This window comes from Corvus moneduloides, chromosome 7 (assembly GCF_009650955.1).
Source record: "Corvus moneduloides isolate bCorMon1 chromosome 7, bCorMon1.pri, whole genome shotgun sequence".
In the NCBI taxonomy this organism is placed as follows: domain Eukaryota; kingdom Metazoa; phylum Chordata; class Aves; order Passeriformes; family Corvidae; genus Corvus; species Corvus moneduloides.
The window spans coordinates 18043849-18066412 of record NC_045482.1 but is presented as its reverse complement, the minus strand read 5'-3'; the positions used below and the strand labels follow the sequence as shown (position 1 = coordinate 18066412).

Here is a 22564-nt window from a genome sequence, read left to right as displayed (position 1 = left end):
TCTGTTATGTAGCACAAACCAACCCAAAGTTGCAGTCACCTACCTTGTGTGCCAGCACTGCTTAGACTTCTCTCTCTTCAGGTGTGTCCTTGATGGGTGTTTTGGGCTGATTGAGGCCTTGCTATGGGGGCCCAAACCCCCCAAAGCTGGTGGTCCAAGCTGAACTCATTTGCTCCCACCCAACAGTGCTGCCCTGAATCCCATTAAGGCACAGCATCCACCAGGAAACCATGACCTTGAGTGACTTCCCTCTGCTGCTGCTACATGAAGTGTGAACAGCAAGATCACAAATACCACTCTAATAAGGTATTCTGGATTTTGATACACAATTCCTTGAACATTCAGAGATCCCAGCTCATCTCCAAGAGCTTTCAGACTTTCAGTCAATATTTACCTTGGTGTTTCTTTACCTTGTGCATAAAGACTAACTCTGTATAAGACAGTATTCAGGCCACAACTGAAGGCTACACAAGCAAATGGACCCTTCCTTTGTTGCATAGTGTTTAACCATGGTACAAATTGAGCCATAAGAAAATGACAGCCACTTACTGGAATTAGCACATTTAGAAATAGATTAGGATAGTCATAATAAGAAGATGCAACTGATATACTAGAAAAGCCCATGCTTTGGGTTGTGTGCATCTGATGCAAAATAGCACTGAAATGCTGCAGCACTGGGTGGTCAGGCTGCTTGGTTGAATGAAGGGAAAAACATGGAGTGGAGGAGGCAAAGCAAACTGTCCCCACTCCTCAGGTCAGAGCACACCAGTCTGCCCGCTCTGTTGCTCCACCTGAGCACCTGAACTTGATCACACTTGAACTCCTGGGACATGACTACAAATACATCCCTTAGATGCTGGCCAGCTGATCATATCTCTTGCAACATTTTGCACATTAATTTTGGTATCCTTTTATTGTAAGGCTGATAGAAGCAGTCCAAACATTGAGGAAGCCAGAAGACCCAGCATTCTTCCACACTGACTTTGCATTCCTAGAAGGTAAATCTAGTTAAGGCAAGTCTTACCCCCCTGCAGGAACTGAAAGAAAACCCCACATACTCCTAGTTTATATCTTTGATCCTCCAGCTTTACACATGGAGCACAGCATGTCTCCCACAGAATTTTGCTGAAGGCTATTTTCCCCTCGTGCTGCTGGTTGGGAGGTACAGTGTGCATCTGTTCCAGCTGCAGGACAACAGCTGGGGGTCAAGAAAATCAGAGGCAGAAGGGGCATCAAAACTATTTTCTCACTCATCACAAAAAAGCAATGGAGGAAAAAAAATCTTTTAAATCCTCTCAAGATGTTTTAATATTAAACATTAAAAATTATACAGATATGATACAAGTCTCTCCTAAATAAACAGGAACTTTACAAGCAGCTATTAGGATACTACGCAGTTTGTAGTAACTCTATTAAAATCCCCAAAATATTTCTGGTCTTCCCTTCTAACCCAGGGGTATACCAAAATGCAAAAAATAATTCTGGTAACAAGAAGACATACAGACAAAATGGTCTTGCAACACTTCCCAAGCTGTGAATAGTAGACATGTATTGGAATCCTCCTTGCTCACAGGCATCATTTGAGCAGCAAACATCAAGTTTAAATATCAGGTCTCATAATAGGAGAGACACTCTACAGCTCTTGTAGGCCATATGCCACTGGGCATCTCCCACCTTGGTCTCAAAGAACTTAAAAAGAAGCAAAGGAAACAACATACCACACCTCATTAATGATCTGTTTCTAGCTGCTCTGAGTAGGAAGTTTCTGAGCATGAACCAATACTAATCTTCCCATTTCAGTGGTGCAAAGAAACGTAGCTGCTCCAAGCTGGACAGGATTTAATGCTGAACACAGTGCTGACAGATAAGCAGAAGATATAATCAATCTATTTCATTTCTAGAATCAGACAAAGCGTGGGATTCTGGGGGTAGCCTATGCAGGTCTTTCCTTTGCAATGCAAGGCAAGGATCTAAGTATCTCCTAAGCGAACTCAGCCTTTTGGTGCTGATTTCTTAGCTGCTATACTGGATTAACCACTAGGGACTGCAAAGGAAATTGTCCCATTCTGCTGGAGTCTAGTCAAGCAGGGAGCAGCAGGACTACCAGAGTCATATCCAAGCAGCATGGCAGGGACAGGCACCTCAACAGGGCTGTGCCACAGCCAGTGTCTCAGTGACCAACAGTGATCATCCTATCACGTCTTGTGGTTTCTTACATCCCACCCCAAAGTTCTTGCTTCACTTTCCTGACCCGATATTATCTTTGTGTTCCCTGCATCCCTAGCTATTCTTGGTATTTAGAGAAGTTCTAATTCTCTTCCTTCAGCTTTGTTTATTTTGTTTTCTTATTTTTATCAGTATTTCCACCCAAAGCTACATGCTTTCTCCTGTCCTTTCAACTTGCACACTTGGAACAAACAACCTCTCTGTGAGCTCTGTATTTATCCTTGCACAACCAAGGAGAAGAGAGGCATTGAGTAGAAATGAGAAATAGGGAACGAGGCTGACTTCATTGCAGCTGCTGTGCTGCCTCTGAGCGAGGCTAGTCCTTCCACGTGAGCCTAGAGCCACCTACCTGCTTCATACCAACAGCAGTGACTTCAGCAACCCAAGTGTCTCAAGGCTTTGCTTCCTCCTGCCTAACATTCAGATAGTGGAAGGCACGTGGGACAGAACTCACCCTCTAAAATAACACCTTCAGTGGATCTTTCCTGAACCCTCTAAAATGCCAAGCGACTGCAGTGTTTGCAACCATTCAGTGCAGAAAATACATGACTCCCTGGGATAACTTGCCACTGTTCCCAGCTCTTCTTTTCCTGAATTCCCATGAATCCTGGTGACCCCAGCATCCCACCCAGCCCAAGCACGGTTCCAGCTGGCGCTCTCCTACTGTGACATTGTACTGGGTCCTGCCAGGAAAGCTCCTGTGTAAGGTCCCAGTAAGGTCCACCATGCTGGTATGGAGGAAGTGGATTCCTGCCTTTGGCTGGCGGCCTCCAAGTGCCCCTCAAAAACCCCAGGGAGATGAATGGGCCTTGTGAACTCTTGCATACACCTTCCTTGATGTGACTGGAGGGTCAGAGACTTCAGAGAAAAACAGACCAGTCCCTCCTGTCTACCCTTCAGTCAAAGAAGTCTTAGAAATTCTTTTAAGTAACAGCAAGCTATTTTTAAGTGGCTGATGTCTTTCAAACACTGAGTGGTATCACATATTCAGAGAGCCACAGCAAGGTTTTTTGTCTTGAAAAAGCTTAATTTCCTGAAGCACGTATCAAAATCCCACCCTATGAATCCCTTCTGTGCAACAGAACTCTCCTAGTTAAAATTCTACACAAGCGTATTTCTTTCCTCCCTGCTCCCTCAGGTACCATTCTCTCTATGTACACTACAAAAACAACTGTGCCTTTACTAAAATTGAACACAATAGCCAGGTCTTTGTGGAGGATAATTAACAGCCAGCAGTGAATCTTTGTGCTGATTCAATGGGATATGAATGGGTGATGAAAATTCTTCTTTGCTGGAGAGGTAATGGGATATTGTTATGTTTACATATGCTTTTCCTCTTGCATGATAGCATATTTATGGTGTTCATAGTTTAAAGTCAGAAATACGCACACAGATATTCTGTGTTTGTATTCAGGCACTTATGTCTCAACATGTTTGCCTCTCTTTCTGTCATTAACGAAATCCCCGCTCCATCTGCATCTAATCCAAATTCCTCGTGTCCATTCTGAGCAGGATGAGTAGACCTGAGCCTCTCCAGCTGTTCCTAGAGATACGAACGTTCATTTCTGGAATTGAATTTCTACGGTCTTACGTAAACTATCTAGGTTAGCGCCCTCACACGGGATACTTCACAGAGTACTTGGAGGTAAATACAGTGGCATTACACAGTTCTGAAATACATGGATCCCCCAGATTTTTGTGTGCTTTTCATTTCATGATAGAAAACTCCCATGTTGTTCTTTCCTATTGGATAGATAAGTATGTGGGAAAAGCAGCAACTCTCTTTTGAAATACTGCATAAATATCCATTGAGTGTACTCATTCACTACATATATAGTACAGGAATAGCTCTCAACTCTAAGACTAGAAAACAACAGTAAAATAATTGAAATGAAAGCATGGTCTTTCTAAAGTAGAAATAATAATGACCATTGTTAAAAAGGCAAAAGGAAGAAAGTATGTCCAGAAATGTTTAAAAAATAATTAGTAAATAAAAATTTATAATAATTATTTAAAAAAAACCAGCTCTCACCTGGCTGCACATTGCAGGTGAACTCCTGCATCACCAGGGCATATCAAGACACTGATGCTTGAGTGCAATGGCCAGACAGGGACGTGCCCAGCTTTGTCACTGCTGTTACCTGGTTTTGCATAGCTAAGCACACAAAAAAAACTTGGGAATGCTGCCAGAAAAGGAGCCTTTTCATCTGACCGTAGGCCTGTGAAATGGATGGAAAAGCAATAACACAATCGCTGGCACATCAACCAGTGTGCCAGGCAGCCGGGCTGGTGTAGGAGTCCTGGCTGGCAAGGGGCCTCAATGGGGAATTTCCCACTGTAGGTGAGGGTTTGCCCAAACTGGAGAGATGGTCGCACCTCACACCAGGGCTCCTTGCAACAGGCCTCACACCATTTCTGCAATTGCTGCTGAATAGGTGGGGCTTTTCTTCTCCCCTGGAACCTCAAAATCCCCTTTCAGTCTAGTGAGATATTCACACTGAAGGTGTGTTTCCAAAGTGGAGAACTAAAAAGAGGATGGGGAGTTACTAAAAACATTGCAGCCATTGGCTGCAGACAGCAGCCCTCTAAGGTGCCCTCCAAAGGTGCCCTCAGAGCCTCTGACCTCCCCCACCCTTGTATCATATTTTAAAGAAGTCTTGAATTATATTTTTCTTTGAAAACTAACAGGGATATATAAGAGGTTTTACGAGATGGTTTATTTGTTTGTTTTTCTTTTGAAATGTAGGTCCTGTCTCTCCCAGAAGGGATTCTGGCTAACTGGGTAACTAATGAAACAATAATATTGTCTGAGATGGGAGAGTCAAAGTCTGGAGGGGAAACTTTTTGGTTTTGTTTTTAATCTGACTGCTTAGCATTCCTTCTTCCTGGATGATGTCTACTGGAGTTTGCTCATCAACTGTCATTTTGGGGAAAAAAAAGCTTTTTGTAAAATATTTAAGAGCTCCATTCCTCCTAGCAAAGCCTCCACACTAACACACAGCTGCCAGACCACAGAACAGTGTTTCAGGCAAAACCAGCATTTAGTACTGTGCGCATTTTAGGGGTTAAACAAAGCAAAAAAAGGGAATTTGTCTTTTAAGTATCCATGCACTGCCTTTTTAACCATCATACAAAAGAAAACAATAAAAAGAAAATAAGAATTGCTCTGTAAATCACCTGTGGACAGGAGATATGATGAGTAGGAGAGACATTTAGTTCATTTGGAGGGATTTCTTCCACGCATCGTATAACATGTGCTCTGTAGTCCCTAGCAAATGTATCCTGCACCGTGGTATAAATGAATGTGAACGGTTTGAACTGCTGGCCAGAAGGGCAAACTCGACAAGTGCTGCACTTGAAGTTATTCATTGCACAGACGAGTTTAAAACGAGTCTGATTCTGCACAGGTGCAAAAAAAGCCAGTCTTTGTACAGGAGGGTTTTTTGACATTAAATTAGTTTCAATAGATGATGATGGAGATGCACATAATGAATTTGTAACTATGGGGAAGCAAAGCATTGCTTCTGACCCAGATAAAATCCGAAGAGCTTTGCTGATGTCCGCTCAGGAGGAGCCCTGCCCGCCCGCCCCTGCTGCCACGGCCCCGCAGCTCCCTGCCTGGGCTGACAGCGCTCCAGCACCTTTCCCAGCTCCAGCAGCCTCGTCACAGCCACAAACACAAACACGGATTACTACACTGAACACGTCAGGCTAAGTCAATAGTTTAATAACCACTATTAAGGCTTTTCCAAATCCATTTAACAACTGTAAATTATTCCAAAATAAAATAGCCTCAGCCAATCAGCTGTATAGTCACTGACCCACAACTATGTGCTTATTTCTCAATTAAGCAAATGTCCACATGCTGGTTGGCTTCAGCTGCTTTTGTGGTTTTGTATGTTGCAAGTTTCAGTATATAAATCCCCGTCCCCCGCCTGAGAGCCTCAGCTATTTCCAACACCAGGTACTGCAGCTTCACCCTCGCTGGAGGCGAGGCAGGTACTGGAATAAACCTCTCCGCTCCAGCCTCCCCTGCCTGACCACCCTGAAGGCCCCGTGCTTACCTGTGCAAGGAGAAGGGTCGCCCACTGGCTCAGGGAGCCATCCCTGAGCTCGCTGGGGCCGAGCGGGGCAGCTACCCTCACCTCTTGGAGCAGCACCTCGGCTCCAGAGCTCGCTGGGTCCCGGCGCTTGGCGGGCACCAGGGAGCCAACCTGGCAGCGGCGGCAGCGCCGGGGATGGGGCGGGAGCAGCGCCGTAATGAGCCCGTGGCACCGCTCAGGCGCTGACAGCCAGAGGGTCTATGGTAGCCAATCAGCCCGTCGGGGGGAGCGGGGACAGCCCGGCAGGCACAGCAGGAATAATTGGAGGGAGCTCCTAATTAATTTGATAATAACCCTATCCTGTGTTAACACGCTCCACATGCAAAAATGGCTAAAAAGTGCCAATTAGCAGTGAAAGTGAAAGTGAAAGTAAGCACGTAATGGGGGTTCAGGGAACCTCGCAGCCAAGACCTGACGGCACTCACAGGTGTGCCAGGCCCTCAGAGGCGCCGTCCCTTCTCCGGGACAGGAGCGACATGCCTTTACAGCCCTGTGTCTCCCTTGGAATGAGGTAGGTTCCTTCTCCATACTTGCATCCAACAACCAGCTGTAGATGGGCTCATGATACATTTTAGGGGCGCTCTAAATTCTTTTGCTGGCTGGTTTTGCAAGACCTAAAATCCTCATCCTCCTCAAATGCAGGGGAGTCTCTGGGATCTGAGTGGCTGCAAGCCCTGGGGAGAGGTAGAGCCAGTGTCCAGGGCCTCAGTTTCTTAGATAGCACGGCTGTAGCTGTATGGCCAAATGGCATCAACAGACAATCTTTCCACACCCATCAGCTTTTTTATTTTTCCTGCCACTCATCCAATCCGTCCTTTGGGAGGCTTGAGGGGAAGAGGGCAGAGCAGTCCCACACGAGCTCCCTGCCCAGCTGGTACTGCTGATAGCACCAGCAGAGCCGGCCCGAGGACAGCACCTGCAATGCTCTGGAGAGCCAGGACATACACAGACCTCGAAGCTGCCCCTTGCCCCCTGCAGTACTCATCGCAAGCTGCTGCTAGTCCACAAGTCAGATTTAGGATTTAATTTCTAAATACTCATGTTGGCCTGCCACCAGAATTTAAGATAGCCTTTTTATTTCCCTTCTTCTATTAGTCTGTGTCAAGCTGTTTTGTATTTTTACTCCTGAATTATCTCAAAATGTTCTGTATTACAGTCTAATCCCAGAGCCAAAACTGGCAATTTTAATACATTTTCCAGAAAATAGACAACTTGGATGTCATTGTATGCTGTTAAAGTTTTGCCAGGTATCTTGTGATCACCACTTACAAAGCTTCCATAAAGTATGCAGCTATAATGAGTTCCAGCTTGCTTTCCAGGCAAATATGAAAGAGGAGTTTTTTTACTAATATTTGTGAACGAACCAAAGTCCATGCTCTATGGATGCTGTTGTGATTGCTGGAACACACAGATGGCTGGTGTCTTACTTATTTCCTAATCCTGCAAAGCAGAGGGCAGGTAGAGGCACTGAGCAGTTCACAGAGCTGACAAGGAGAGGAAAGCAGGGAAGAGACAGGGAGTTGCTGTTGTTGGGAGTAGAGCAGAAAAAGGGCACCTGAGTCCAAGAGGCCACCTTACAGCAGCTCTGCATTCACAGAGCATGAAGTAACTTCAGCCACTCAATACCCAGCACGTGTTTTCAGGCATGGTTGGGATGAAACAGGTGCCTCCAACACAGAGTGTCCCACATCTCAGATTTGCCAGCCCCTGGGAAAGCCAGCCGGGGGTAGATGGATGGGTGGACAATTGCGGGTGGGGGTGAGCCACAGCCCAGCACCCTTGGCACACCCTCGTGTCCTCAGCTGGGCTGAAATCATGTTTAACAAAACCTCAGAGGAACCCCCACCCTTCAGGAGCCCCCCAAGCTGAGGAAGAGCTCAAAGAGGGAGCTCAAAGTCGCAGTGTGCACAGGAGTGAAAAGTGCGGTTTGCACCTGTGCAGCAAAGCCAAGCAAGACTCCTCTCTGCATGTGGCAATGTCTAACACTGGGGCCAAATCTTGGGTTTAAAACAAAGCCAAAAGGGAAAACTCTCTCCAAATATTCATAAGCCTCTTTAGAAAGCTTCAATTTAAGACAAACCACAGACCAGGCACCTTGCCATGGGACTGCACTGCTTTTAGCTGACCCCATATATAATGGCAACCTGAGCAGTCTGTTAAATGCTTTAATGCAGCCCTCTGGCCCCCAAGGCAACTTCCTCCTGTGAATGCCAGAGCCAAATCTCTGCAATAGCAAGCTTTAAATCTGGAAACACAAACTACCCTCCCATTTCATGAGAGAATCAAAGTATTCACTGGGACACAGCGAACAGTAAATTGAATGCCCAAGTTAGGGACAAGGCAGGCTACGTCTCTCACTGCTGTGAGAGCACTCATGTTTGGGAAGTGTCGTTAAATAATAGTGGCAGCACTTGGTCACAGCACAGTCTGCCTTCTGCCTTTTAATTAAATGATGATACCAAGAGGCTGTGCTTCCTACCACGTGCAACAGAGAAGGTTGTGAAAAGCATCCCTGCCACTGCTGTCAGCTCCTGTACCAGCACACTGCACAGAAGGAGTCATCTGCTCCTCCTTCCCTGGAAATGTATTAATTTTAGACTGCATTGCAGTAGAGCAGATTCACCCCCCAGTAGAAACAAGAAATAAAACACTCTTTCCTTAGAGCAAAGAGACCAAAACTGAAGCATGGGACAAAGTTAAAAAACCCCAACACACATAACTTTGATGTATTTGATGCAGGAAATGACATGGTTTCTCTAGCTACATTGCTATGAAATCTTAAGTGAAAGATTGCTTCCAGCAGAACACACTGATTAAATCTGAAGAGATTTAAGAAAAATTGAGATTCCAAGGCCCAATTAATTTTCTGATTAAGAAATCAAGATGGGTAAGGAATTGGGAGTGGCAGCTGAGATGCAAGTCTTTCTCCTTGATTGTGCTTCTGTATATTAAAGAAGCTTTAAAAACCAAGGTACAGGAGAATAAAAGGCTGACCTTTGATCTATGTGATATGCCATAAACTAGAACCAGTCCTCCAGATTTCTGTTTGCCAGCTTTGCATTTATGAAACAGAAGCTGCCTTTGAATATATTTTAACGTGATTACAGGTCTTTCTATGACCGGAGTTCTCTCTTAAAGGAAGTAGCCTACATTATTGCCCCTTCTTCCTTCATGGAGTTTAAAGTAAAAAGAAGGTCTGAAGGGCTTGAGAGCCATTGCTTCCTACTTGCCTCTTTCCTGGAATCTCAAACTCATGCAAAATCTTGTCCTTTTTTGCTAGAGAAATTTATAGATTATCTTGGCTTCTCTGTGAGGGTAGAGGGGCTTCCTTGCTCCTGTGGAAAAGTAGGAGGAGAAAGACAGTTCCTCACGGAGAGAGCTTTGCTTATAAATGTACTAGTAACGACCATAACAATGAAAAGAGTCCAAATAAGAAACATTTCTGTGTGCTGAGCAAGGATATTGTGCACTTGGCAGAAGTGAGCCCATATCCTCCAGCCAGCCACAGAGTCTCGCAGAACAGATGTGCTGGTTCAGTGTTTAAGAACATACAACTGAAAAGCAAAAGCCTTTCCAAGAGCTCCTTTACACATTAATAATAAAGCAGCATGTTATTTTCAAGGAATAGTGACTAGAAATAATTTCTGCAGAACCATGTTCCTAACAAAATCTAAACTTCCAGCTGAAAAATTTGACTACAAAGAGGGAAACAAGCCACACTTAACCCTGTGATGAGGAGTTTGAGAGACATCTCCATGCCCAAACCAGCCACATGCAAATATTAGAATAAGGGTTTACCTAAAAAACCGGGGGGAAAGAGAAGTCACCCAGGAGTAAAGTCAACTCTAACTGAGATTCCAATGTACTGCAGGCAGTGAAAACTGTCTAACCCCCTGAAGTTTGCAATCCTCATCTAAAGTACTGTATACTCCATAAGTAAAACCTCCTGCCCCAGAAATCCAAGGGAGGGTGAAAGAACTCACTTGAAGGTTTGCCTCTTTGAAAAAGACCTAAGGAAAGAAAAAAAGGTCCATTTCAGGGCTCAAAGAATAAGAGTATTTAGATACTCCTCCTTAAGAAAGGACCCAGATGCAAGCAAGGTTTGTGCCATAGTTTAAATCCAGGTTCCCAGGAAAACTTGCTTACAGAAAGATGAGAAGATCTGAGGATCATTACTGCAGAGGATTCAGAGAAATTATCTCCTAATACACAGCTGAAGACAGAACTAGTCTTGGTCTCTCTTTGGCTTGAACCTCTACTGAAATTTAATGCTGACAAATCAAAAAGGGATATATCCAGAATCTGTAACCCTGATAAAAATGGGAAATCTGTATCATCTTAATCAAAGGATATGCCACCCCGAGCTGGATCTGTGTCTTGTCCCTTGGCCTCATATGACTCCTGTGTGCTAGAGGTTAAGGGTTTGTTAAAGAATATCGGTTTTGATTAAGTGTCACATATGGTGTAAAACATCCTCTTTATCACTGGCAGTGAAGGTTGGGGGCCAGACAGTGCCTTTTAGTGAGCTTCTAATATAAATTAGGTGTCTTAGGTAATGGGTGGTTTTCAGACAGGATTGATCTTTCTATGGTCCAGTGAAAGTAGGTGTGTTTGGTGAGATGTCACAAAAGCAGCTTCCTGGCACCTATACTAATGGGCTGGTTACCCCTTTTGGAGTAGGACTTGAAAAATGTAGCACAGGAATCCCCCCCCTCCCCCTTCCTAACTTTTTCATTTTCTTGATGTAATGGGCAAAGGTCTATATATCCTTTACTCCTTTGGTATTTCAGTCCTTGTATTTGCAGTATCACTCAGTGAATCTTAAGCACTCATCCTTTTAGTCACTTACACCTCCCTAAACTTGCATGAACTTAAAGATGAAGTGGTTATGAGTAGACTGGGTTACTTACTATTTTTATCAGTGTACAACCTTTAAAGAAAAACGTATCAAGGACACCATCACCACCACAACCAAATGATTTCTATTCCCCATTAAGACCTTCTCAGAAACTTTGATGGCACAGAAGCTTAAGAAGAGCTGTGGAGATGTTAAACCCTAAGTTCCCCTGCCTCAAAAATAAGAGCAAACATGCATTTCTATAGACATCAAAACGTGTCTGTATTTTCCTCTTTATGAAGCAGAAATTCTCTCAGCTTTGTGCAAAGAGTGGCATGATCAAAAGCACAAACTGAGCACATGAGATCCAGAAGCTGTAATGCAGAGTCCAACTATGGACCTCCGGTAAAGAGGGTATACACAAAATAAACCTTTCTTTTATAGTTCATCGACATGTTGTAGTTAAAACTTTTCTGAAAAGTTTCCATGGGTTTATGAAGAAGAGAAAGCATAAATGTAGGTATTGCAGGCTCATACACCCAGCTGCTGAACAAAATCCTCAAATCTTTAAATATGCAAGAATATGTCACAAACATTTTAATATTTCATTGCATTTCCCACATACCCACTCGTTGCTGGAGCACTGGTAAATATCACATTTGTTAAAAATATTTACATAATTAGGATACAGAAGTCTATTCTGATTCTGGCCCAGAAAGGTTTCCTTGGACCCCAATTTAACTAACTGAGATAACAAAGATTTAAAGCATGACTACCCTTAATTTGCTTATAAAAATGTATTTGTCTTTAGGCAAAGATAGGCACATCAGTAACTCCAAGAACAGAGTAGTTTCACTGTATACAGTGAGATCATTATGATTAAAATTGCATTTGTCTGAAAACCATAACAGAACTGGCCCTAGATATGGCCTCCCTTTTTGGTTATTTCAGATATAAAGCATAAAATCTCTTCTGTTAGCAGGGGACACCGAGACAGCATTTTCTCTCTCCTATCTCAGAACCTCTCCTGCTTATTTTTTCTTATTTGCTCATTGTTATGATGAAGTAGCTTTGTCAAAGTGCTTTTGAATATCTGTCTTATTAGAGATACTTTCAAAAAAATGGATTAACTAGTTGAGGTTTGGGTTTGGGTTTGGGTTTTTTAATACCATCAGATGAAGGACACTTGTTCCTACATCCCACTTGGATGGGGACTCCTAAGGGAACCAACAGGCTTGCCAGGCATTGGGGTCCTCAGCCAGGCCCCCAGCAAGGCTCAGGCACCAAAACACCTTTGGTCTCCTGGGCTGGTCTTTGAGCCCCAAAAAGAAAACAGCTCTCTTATTTTGCAGGTGCCCACTGGGACTGTCAGGGATAGCACATGTCTTGATTTCTAATGCATTTAAAGGTGTTTTGTCCCAAGTAAGGACATCTAGTGGAACACAAATAACATACGTATTCTTACTGATTGCTAGAAATAACCCATGCATACTTCTAAGATACCGTCTGACATAGTATTAAAATACAAGTCATGCAAATAGACCTCCACTGCCTTTGAAAATAGTACTGATTTCGGAGTGAACATACTCATCTCAGAGGTGCTACAATGCCAATGCCCTTCCAAACCATTCCAGGAGCTTACTTAGAAGATAAAACCACGTTTTTCAAGCCTGTCTTAAATGACACCTCATGTTATTCCTCATAGAAGAACTGAAAACTGTTTCAAAGCTGCAATTTGCCAAAATAAGTCATTTGCCCCCCAGAAACACTCCCAGCCCTGCACGAATAGTGGCACAGCAGCAGTTCCTGCCATGCTGAGCACCACTTAGCTTTGCCAGTTTGCTGTCACTGGGACCATGCCATCAGGAGCATCCAGGACACTTGTAAAAGCTGATGCCAGAAGCAGGGGAGGGAGGCATAGCCACCGCAGCAAAAGCACTCTGCAAGCTGCCTGAGCTCTGGCTCCACCTTGGGAGCTGTAGGCAGCCTTGGGATCGCACCCTCTGACTCCCATCACCATCCTAACTTGTATTTTTAATTTGTTTTTAATGCCTCAGGCATAATTTCAAAAAAGCTCTTGTACCCTTGTCTCGGTTTTGAAAGACAGGTGTCTGCTAAGGAAGGCAGAGGCCCCCCTTGAAGTGGCAGATATAACCCCTTTTCCCTCCAAGTTATTATATTTTGAAATCAAGAGCCTTTAGGCGAAGATGTGGGAAATAGGAATAACAGTTCTTTACTATATATATATATATGTATATAACCAGTCAAACAAAACAACAACAACTCTGGCAGTAACAGCAATCACAAACCCAGTGCCAGCCTTCTCGGCTGTCAGGCCCTTTCCCCTCGGGTGCAGTTCCGCTCGCAGCCGGCAGGGGCGCTGGCGGCTCCCGGTGAGCAGGGCAGGTGCGATGGTTCCCCCGCGGCTGCAGGGGGCGCTCCGGAGCGAGCTCGGGACACACGCGGCACCGGTGCCCTGGGATCCCGGGAAGGGATGGAACAAAGGCTTCACAAACCCCTGGGCAGTTGATCCCGGGCTCTCAGGAACAGCAGGCTGGAACGGCAGGGACGAACGCAAATCCCGGGTGGCAGACGAGATGTATCCAGATGGGAAAAACCCACGGAGGCCCAGGCAGGCAGGGCGAGCAGGGCTACAGCGTAGCGAAAGCTCGAAGCAGCAGCGGGGCAGGGCAGCCACAGCTCGGTCTCCAGCAGGGCAGGGAAAGCGGCTTTTGGGGTCCCGGCGTTGTTTCCAGCAGGAAGAAAGAACGGCCAAAAAGAAAGAAGCAGCAGCTCCTTTCTCTGCAGCTTCTCTCTCCGGACGCTCAGAGCGAACTGACCCCACACCCAGGTGTAGACAAAGGAGTAGCCAGGCCCGCCCCACTCCCCTTTTGTCTTTCTTAAGTACAGCTATTTGTCCCCTAGCAACATGCATATGGGAGAAAATTCCTTTAACAGAGAAAAAAACAGACTAAACTAAAACCCCAACAACCCTAAAACTAATGTTACATGTTAACAACGCCTGATTTGTTGCAGGAGCACCCCTTTTCACTGGAGAAATGGAAGGCAGTGGTGGGATGGAGCACTACTGTGCTGTGCTCACTGCTCCTCTCCCCGGCACCGGGCTGGGGACTGGCACAGAGCCACAGGAGGTTGCTGGTCAAGTTGCTTCTCCATCTTTTCCAAATGTACTTCCATACAGTCTGGGAATTACTGAAGAAGAATGTTTCCAACAAGGATATACTGGTTTATTCCCAGCTAGCCCTGTGTGTGTCAGCAGGGCAGGAGTAAATTAGCGGTTTGCAGGACCAGGGGCAGCCTGGACCTCCCTGCAGCCCCATTTATCCAGAGGAGAGGGAAAGTTGCCTGGGGCTTACCTTACACAGCCAGGATAGCAGCAGCATCCCAGCAGTGCCTTCTGGCCTGAATTGCCATCCTCTGTTTCCCAGAAACATCACCTGTATGTGGTCATGAGGAGCACACCACAGGATTCAGTGCCAGCCAATTCATTTCCTCTGTTCCACAGCAAAATTACTGCAAAGACAGATAATAGAGATTTATCACTGCTGCAAAGGATTACAGAAGTATAGGAGGCTCTCCACATATTTCCCCATATGGAAATTTTGTGCCTCCCTTGTGTTATTCAGATGGGCAGAGAGAACAAGTGCTGAAAGGGTAACATTGAGCAGAAGTTGCCTGAAAGATCAGTTCTAGATGCATTACTCTCTTCTTTGTGCTGATGCAAAAAATAAAATTAATGAAATCTATGACCAAAAAAAAAAAGTGATTGGATTCCTAGGGTTTCCCTGTTCATCCTGTGACCATCAAAGAGTGGGCTGATCTCCTGGTGAGCTGGCTGCCCTCGCCCGAGGTGTGAAGAAGGGGAGGTCCATTCTGTTTGGGAATGAAGCATGGAGAGAGGGGAAGATTTAAGACCCACTGCCACAAGGAGTTTATGGGGCCTTGCTGGTGGTCCTAATTTAATGTACAATAGCATGTCCCACTTGAAAGGCCAACCAACTTTAATGCCAACACAGCTTTAAAAGGAGCAATTAAATGCAGTTTGATACCCCATCCCTTCTACATACCCCTATAAAGGGGCTCTCCTGCAGTCCTCACCAGTGCAAAATTGCTCTGTACAGAAGTAGCCCTTCCAGGGTCTGATGGTTTCCTATTTATGAATGGATGAGAGGAAAAATAAGGCCAAAACCCCTTGACCTTTAAAGAACAGGGCTGTCAAATTCAAGGGACAATTTTCATGAAATGGAGTGTTAAATTACTCAGCGTTCTCCCAAAGCTCAAGGTCCCCCATTACTACCCTGCACCCACTCTGGGTTTATTAATTTCTAATTCCTATTAGTCTTTCTCCATTAGGTGGGGGACAAGTGGGTTTCACATTCTGTGGTACAGATCCTCCTCTGCTGTGGAGGCAAACCAGAGGCCAACCCAGTCCCATGGGAGCCCTGGCTGCCCAGCCCAATCCCCAGGTGGCCAGCCCGGAGCATCTCTGCACAGGAGGCCTTTCTGAGCTGCATTGCAGCACCTCTGCTCCTTTGTGCCACTCCGGGGAGTGCCAGGCTTTGCCCGAGGCTCCTGTGCACTGGTGACAGATGAGCTTGACAGCCTGCTCAGTCCAGGTGACTGAGCATTAGCTCGCCTGAGAGTGCAAGCGCTAAGTAAATCTCATTCCTAATCCAAATTGCTTTTGATAAGAACAAAAGCTGTGTGCAAATGAATATTTCCATCTTATTTCAAATTCTAGGTTTCAACTGCAATATTAATGCTATTTTACAGTGTAATTTACTTGTAATAATATGTCATTATTGTCATTTTACAGTTTTCTCTTAAAGTAGTAAAGAAAATGTTTTAAAAGGCACAAATAGCTGGAGCACAAATCTCCATTCAGCCTAAGAATCTGTGCTCTCCCATCAGAATGGCACGTAATTGAAAACAGTGACATCCCGAATGGGCTAAACACTCCAGTCATTAACTCGTTTTTATTTTGGGATAAAAGGGAGTGCTTACAGCTTTTTTCCCAAATAGTAAATATAAATTAAACATTTCTCTTTCTTTCCCAGAATGGCATCTGCCAGTGAAGCCAGAGATGACCTCCAACACTTTCCACAAGCGCATCTCAAACCAACACCCTGGTGTTAGACACAAACCTCCTCCAGGTGAAGGGTTTCCTGCAACACAGCATGTAAAAGGTGGTTCACAATAGCAGAAGTGTCCTCATTACCTGGTGACAAGTTCCTGAGCACCAGGTGACTGCACTGCTGGGTTGGTAGGAATTGCAAAAACCTCAGGCAGCCTTCAGAGGCCAGGCTGTGTGCAAGGGATGGAGGTGTCACAAGAAGGTGGCATCATTTAATGAAGGTGACGTGTGTCACACAGGTAACTGTAAACCAGCTGTGATTCCATCTCTCCTATAAACCTGTGGATGGAAACTGATGCACTATTAGTACACTTGAGGACTGAGAGAACGACCATCACAGACTTCCTGTCCTTCTCCAGGAGGATTTCCACCACTCTTTCCCCATCACGACACTCCACAGACTGACGAGGTCAAGGCTATTTGGGATCCATTTCGTCAGGAGGTGTTACACATCAATTGTCTCCTGCAGGCTGGGAGTTTATCCCAGCAGCAACTATTGTTGAGCAGCTGTGAGATTTACACCACATTTCCAAAAATATTATTTCTCAGTGTGATTTCTGTCTGAATTGGGCAGAAAAATATTTAATGGCTGGCAAAACATTAGTAAATAAAAGCAGATCAAGATGATGTTGTTACAATAACAGATTACATTACTATTCCCTGTCCTTAGGAAAACCCTGATTAGACCAAGATCCTCATGGGGTCTTATGAATAAGTCAGGAAGGGGCTCTAATGACCCCACGTGAGAGTGCATGAGCTGCAGCACAGCCAGCGAGGTGCCAGGTGCCTCTCAGAGCAGGCACTAGCCTGGATGACTAACAGCACTCATCACAGGGGGGTTGTTGATTTTCTTTAATAATTTGGGACAGATTTTCTGCTAACATAAACTAGTACTGCTCTGTTGAAGCCAGGAGAATGCTGCCAATTTGTAACAGCAAAAACTGACCTTTAATCTATTTATAATCTCTTTATTCTTCATTATCTTTTTGAAGAAGTGTACCTCAGTCTGACTACTCCCCACTAAAGAGAAAAGCAACAGACTTTTCTTGTTAATCGGTGTATGGGAAACTCCAATAGCTGACGTATCCTTCCACCTTTGCAAGCACACCTAGCATTGATTGCTGATCTTATATCTTGAAATGCATAATTACTGAACTAAGAGAAAATTACTTTTTGCTTGTGAGTGTCAGGACAGCTCTGAATCCATGAATGACTCACCCTCAGGCACTGGTTTAATTTATGAGTTATTTATCTCCTTGCACACACCCCAGCACAAACAATTATACTTAGTAATTTGTTGATCTTATCAAGGCTGTTTGATGTTAGTATTGCTACCTCCAATGACGCTTGTGCTTTGAAACTTAAACAGGAATTAAAACCAAATTTGGATACTTCATACATGATTCATATTACAGAAAAGTTTAACTCTTCAGCAACTAGAGGGGTTTGCATGCAATTGTCAAAGAATCTTTTGCTGACAGATTTGGCAAGGTGGCCCTTCAGTGGCATGAGAACCACTGGTTAGAGCTGGTTCTGTCCTTACACAGCATGGGTGAATGTTCCTAGCACAGGACAAGAGAGGGGAGTGAGTCCTGGGCCTGGGCCAGAGCAGCAGCACCAGCTCTGTGCCCCCAGCCCACGCCTGGGGCCGTGCAGTGGCCTGGTGAGATCAAACCCCGCAGTGTTCACATGCCAATCTGCAGGGTCTTCCCTCGGCGCCTGTACGGCCCTGGCTTGCTCCTGGGAACCTTTTCATGTGGGCAACAGCCTTCCTCATTACTGAGCAAGGACTTTATTAACCCTTAAACTATTACATGTTTACTATAAATCAAGCTCTACGAACCCCTTTGCACAAGGTAACTCTCTCTGTTGGCAGGTGCAGGTACGGAAGCTGGGGCCGCACGTGTTCACCACGTGCTGTGCTTCAGGGGCAGGCAGCTCCTCTGTGGCCACGGCCATGGGGGGTGAAGGTCCTCACAAACAGGTTTCCCAAATCACCCTCTTAAACCCTCCTCCCTCCCCCTAGCATGCTGCTGTGATCATTATGCCAAAATACAGCAAGTGAACTTGGTATCAGAGGTACAAGCAGTGCAGGGATTTCACAGAATCACGGAACGGGTTGGATTGGCAAAGACCTCAAAGATCAAATTCCAACCCCCAGCCTTAGGTAAGGACACCTTCCATTACACCAGTCTGCTCAAAGCCCTACCCAGCCTAGCCTTGAACACTTCCAGGGATGAGGCATCCATAGCTTCCAGTGCCTCACCACTCTCATAGTGAAGAATTTTTTCCTAATATCTAATCCCAACCTCTTCCAGTTTAAAGCCATTGTCCCTTGTCCTGTCACCACATGCCCTTCTATAAAAACATTTACTTCAGCTCTTTTGATTCCAGACCCAAGTACCTTGAGGCCTGGTGATGCCGCCTGGGAGGGGTGGAGGGTCTCTGCCGCCAGTGCTCCCCGCTCCCAGCTCTGCTGGGGTGGGCCTGGGTCACTAGGGATGAAAACATGATCCACACAGAGCAGTACTTCTTCCATCCCCACTCTTACCAAAATAGCCCTTGGTATGTTATCTGTTTGGAGAAATCCCCGTATCCAGTCTTAGCCTTGTCAATTCCCCTGTTGCGCAGAGTTCCTGCCCCTCAGGGCCCAGCAGAGCGAAGCCAAAGCCCTGCCCCCCCCCCCCCCCCAGCAGCAGCAGAGCCGCCAAGGGCAGGAGCCCGCCATGCTCCTGCTCAGCCAGCCGCGGGCTGCCAGGCACTGACTTTCCGAGACTCGGGTGCATATATTTTGTTAACTTACACATCCCACACACTCTTGCAACAGCTGCAGATTTGATTTGCTGCGTGGTTTACCAGTTTCTGTGCTGAGCACACACATTTGGCATGTAGGAAATAAAACGCTACAGGCATTAGCTGCGCGGAGCCACGAGGAGCTCCGACGGCAGCACCGGCCCGACCCCGGCTCCGGCCAGCAAGCACGCACGTGTAACACTCCTCCCTCTGCAACACGCTGCCATACGGGCCTATTCCCATCGATCCGGAATGGGCACTACCCGCGCAGAGAAGCCAAGAAATAACTGCTCCAAAGACAGCCTTGGAATGCAGAATAGACTTTAAAACTTTCTAAGCCCAACCAGCACACCACTCTTTCAATCCACAGGGATACTTGATGAATTACTTCGATATATATATATATTTTTTTTTAAAGCCTCCAGTGGTTTTCCTGTTTTAATGGAAGTGAAATTGTGGAATAGTGTAATCAAACATTTGGAATTAGCAGGGGGCAGTAAAAGCTAAAAGAAGTGATTATTAGTTTTAAACAATTACAAATTTCTAATGACTTTCCCTGCTTCACCCTCTGTGAGTTGAGTTGGTGAGTGGAGAGAAATGGTAAAATTTAGCTAATAGTGTTCGAGCTGAAAACTTCACCAGACACACTGAACTTTCAAAACGCAATTTTATGCTCCTATCCTGCAGCTGGTAGAATAAATGGTGTTTAAACCACCCATTGAAATGGGGCATGCAGCATCCCTGCCTCGGTAAGGACCACCAGAGCTCTGCAAGGGCAGTTTCAACAAGCCTGGTTGCCACAAGAACATGAAACACTGCACCAGGAATGTACCTCCCTGATGTTTATGAAGCTACAAGGGTGATTTGCTGGAGCAGAGGAGGGAGGGGAGCACAGTCACAGGGCTGGAAGCCTGGGGACACATGGCCTGAGCAGAGCTGTCCCTGCCCACAGCCATCAATAAAGTGCCAGGAGGTGTTCAGTGAGTGACCCCTGCTGCAGTGCTGCCACTCCAGCTGCAAGCCTGTTCTGTGGGAAAGGAGGGAAGGAAAATATTGCTTACACCACAGCGTTCCCAAAGCAGGCACTCTGCCATACGGAGTCCTTGACGGGCCCTATGGGCTGGGAAGAGATCAGGGTGAACTTGGGTGATGAAAGAGGAAAGGTAGATGGCAAACTGCAGCAGGGAAGAAAGGATCCTTCAGGAAAAGTAAATCCTTTAAAACAACTGTGGCAATTCTACCAATCTCTACAGGGCTGGACACAGTTAATGAAAGTACAAATAGACATGAAATTAAGACAATACATCTATGTTTTATCTGATACATTAATCCACACAGAAAGGCCAAACCTGCTTCCCCTGTGTTCTGGGAAATGCCTATTAGAGCAGAAAACTCTCTTATACATGAAATATCAGTGGGTACAAATAGTCTTCAAAAGTTAAATTTGTGGGGGTTTTATGCTTCTTAATGGTCTGAAATGTCACATCTTGGGGTCCCTAAGCACATCACCGTGATATTGCTATTGATTCTGCCAAAAGCCACCAGCAGTAAGCCCTTGGCTACAGCATTGTTTTTGTTGACCAGGAACATACCTTTAAAAGTAAACCTCCTTATCACACCTCTTCACACACACAGTCCCTGCCTGCTCTGCATCACACAGGACTCCCACAACAGGCAAACTGGCTACTCCTTAGGTATCTTACAGTGAACTGGTTCTCTTGAGACTGAAGTGGAAACTGCCCTCGGAACTCCTCACGGGACCAGCCTGCCACTAGCCCAAGCAGCCCCTCCAATACCTGCCCTGGGAGCAGCAGCTTCCCCAGCCAACTGCTTCACTCTCCAGATCTATGCCTACAGAGTTAGCCCGAAGGGCAGTGCAGGCACAGCCACGTTCACTGACATCTCCACATCACTTTGGGGCACTGTCTTTGGTAGCTTAGAGCCTGGTAGCAGCCTTTTCCCCGTTCCACTAGTGTTTGCTTAATCCCAGAAACATGACATCAATGTCATGGCTATTAGGCACGGAGGAACGCCAAGTGAAGAGGAAGGGTTAGCACTCCTCCTCCCTCGCAAAATTCCCTACTTTCTGTATTTTGGAAGAGCAGTGCCTACAATATTTTTTCACCCTTCTCCAGCTGGAGAAACAACATGTCTCCTACCCACTGCCACCATGCTAGTGGCAGTAAAAAGTGTGCAGGCAGATTTCATGTTTGGTTTTTTTTTTTTAAATAGCAAATGTGAGTAGGATGGATAGGTTGCACCTGGAGTATCCTGTGCAGGTTGAAATGCATAAATAATGTGTGCTTAGCTTACGCTAAATCACAATTCTATTTCAAAAAGAGTGCTTTACATTTGCTACATATATCTGCAAGTTTTAAGGAGTTGTACATCTTGAATGCATAAACCCACTAAGGAGAAACATGGGCTGCACATATTTAACACGGCAGTTGTCACAAGTCACCGGTGATAGAAATAACAGAGCTTCTCAGATTATTCTTTAACAAAATTTGGGATTATTCTGGAATAATTTATTAGGTTCAGTAGTTAAAAGAACCTAGTAAAAACAGCTGAAGAGGTAACTATTCAGGCAAATTAATAAACTGAAACATAAAATATATATATTCTATAATGTTTTAAGATGTGGTAAACATTTTAAATTCATTTTCTATTTTCAGGACATTGTAGCAACTTCAAAAAACCCTGTCTACCAAGAACAACTTAGTTTGATTTTTAATTATTGTTATTTTTAGAACAGGGAGGTATCACGAAGTACACACAACCAAATAGAAACAATTCAGGGCCACAGAGTATTTTGGAAACCAGAACAGATTTCAGCCGGGACAAGAGAACACATTTCAGTGGGTATTAGTGCAGTAAAAAGGTTACTTCTCTTTCAGCAGCACACATACTCCACTTCTCACTCACCTTTCATTGTGTCTAAAACCCAGCATGAGCCCTTCTCTGTTACTAGCACCTTGCTGACTTCCAAGAGAAACAGGTAGGCTCTGTTTTCTTTTGGATTTGACTTTTAACACAAGATTTGATGGTCCTAATCTTTTCTCAATTATGTAACATCAAAATAACGCCAGGAACAAATACTAGCCACACCAGGGAGACGATACAAAGGAGAATTTCAAGTGTTCCAATACATCTGAAGCCCTAATTTCTCTGCTCTACAATACTGTCCCCAGTCCTGCCACCACAAAAAAAGGAGATACTCTTTAAAACAAAATCAACAACTACGTATTGAAGTCATCTGCCCTCCTTCTTTCTCCTCCGTGCAATTAAAGGCATGATGCCAACTTTTCAACAATGAGGCTCATGGCTCTGGCTGAACCATGTCTTACTCTCTCAGAAATGAGCAATGACGCTCAAAGGTGGGGTCTTGAGGGAATGTCTCAGAGCAGGATGTGACCAGTGCTCCCAGTGCCTTACACACAGCGGGTTTAG

The 22564-nt window shown here is 45.1% G+C and overlaps 2 long non-coding RNA genes across 10 annotated transcripts in view; one reads left to right on the top strand and one right to left on the bottom strand.

The window, feature by feature from the left end:
- Window positions 1-18954, bottom strand: part of LOC116446708 — a 31487-nt gene extending 12533 nt beyond the window's left edge. For 6 of the 9 annotated variants that reach the window (XR_004241317.1, XR_004241320.1, XR_004241315.1 and 3 more), the window contains exon 1: window positions 6291-6379. This is a non-coding gene — a long non-coding RNA (uncharacterized LOC116446708). Of the gene's footprint in view, window positions 1-6290; window positions 6380-14543; window positions 14701-16405; window positions 16487-18872 lie in introns of those variants that run through there. The other 3 variants (XR_004241322.1, XR_004241323.1, XR_004241321.1) reach the window with 3 other exon arrangements.
- Window positions 6637-16948, top strand: LOC116446709. The gene is made up of 2 exons (XR_004241324.1): window positions 6637-6840; window positions 16245-16948. It is a non-coding gene; the product is annotated as an uncharacterized LOC116446709 (long non-coding RNA).
- Window positions 18955-22564: the final 3610 nt, after the last annotated feature.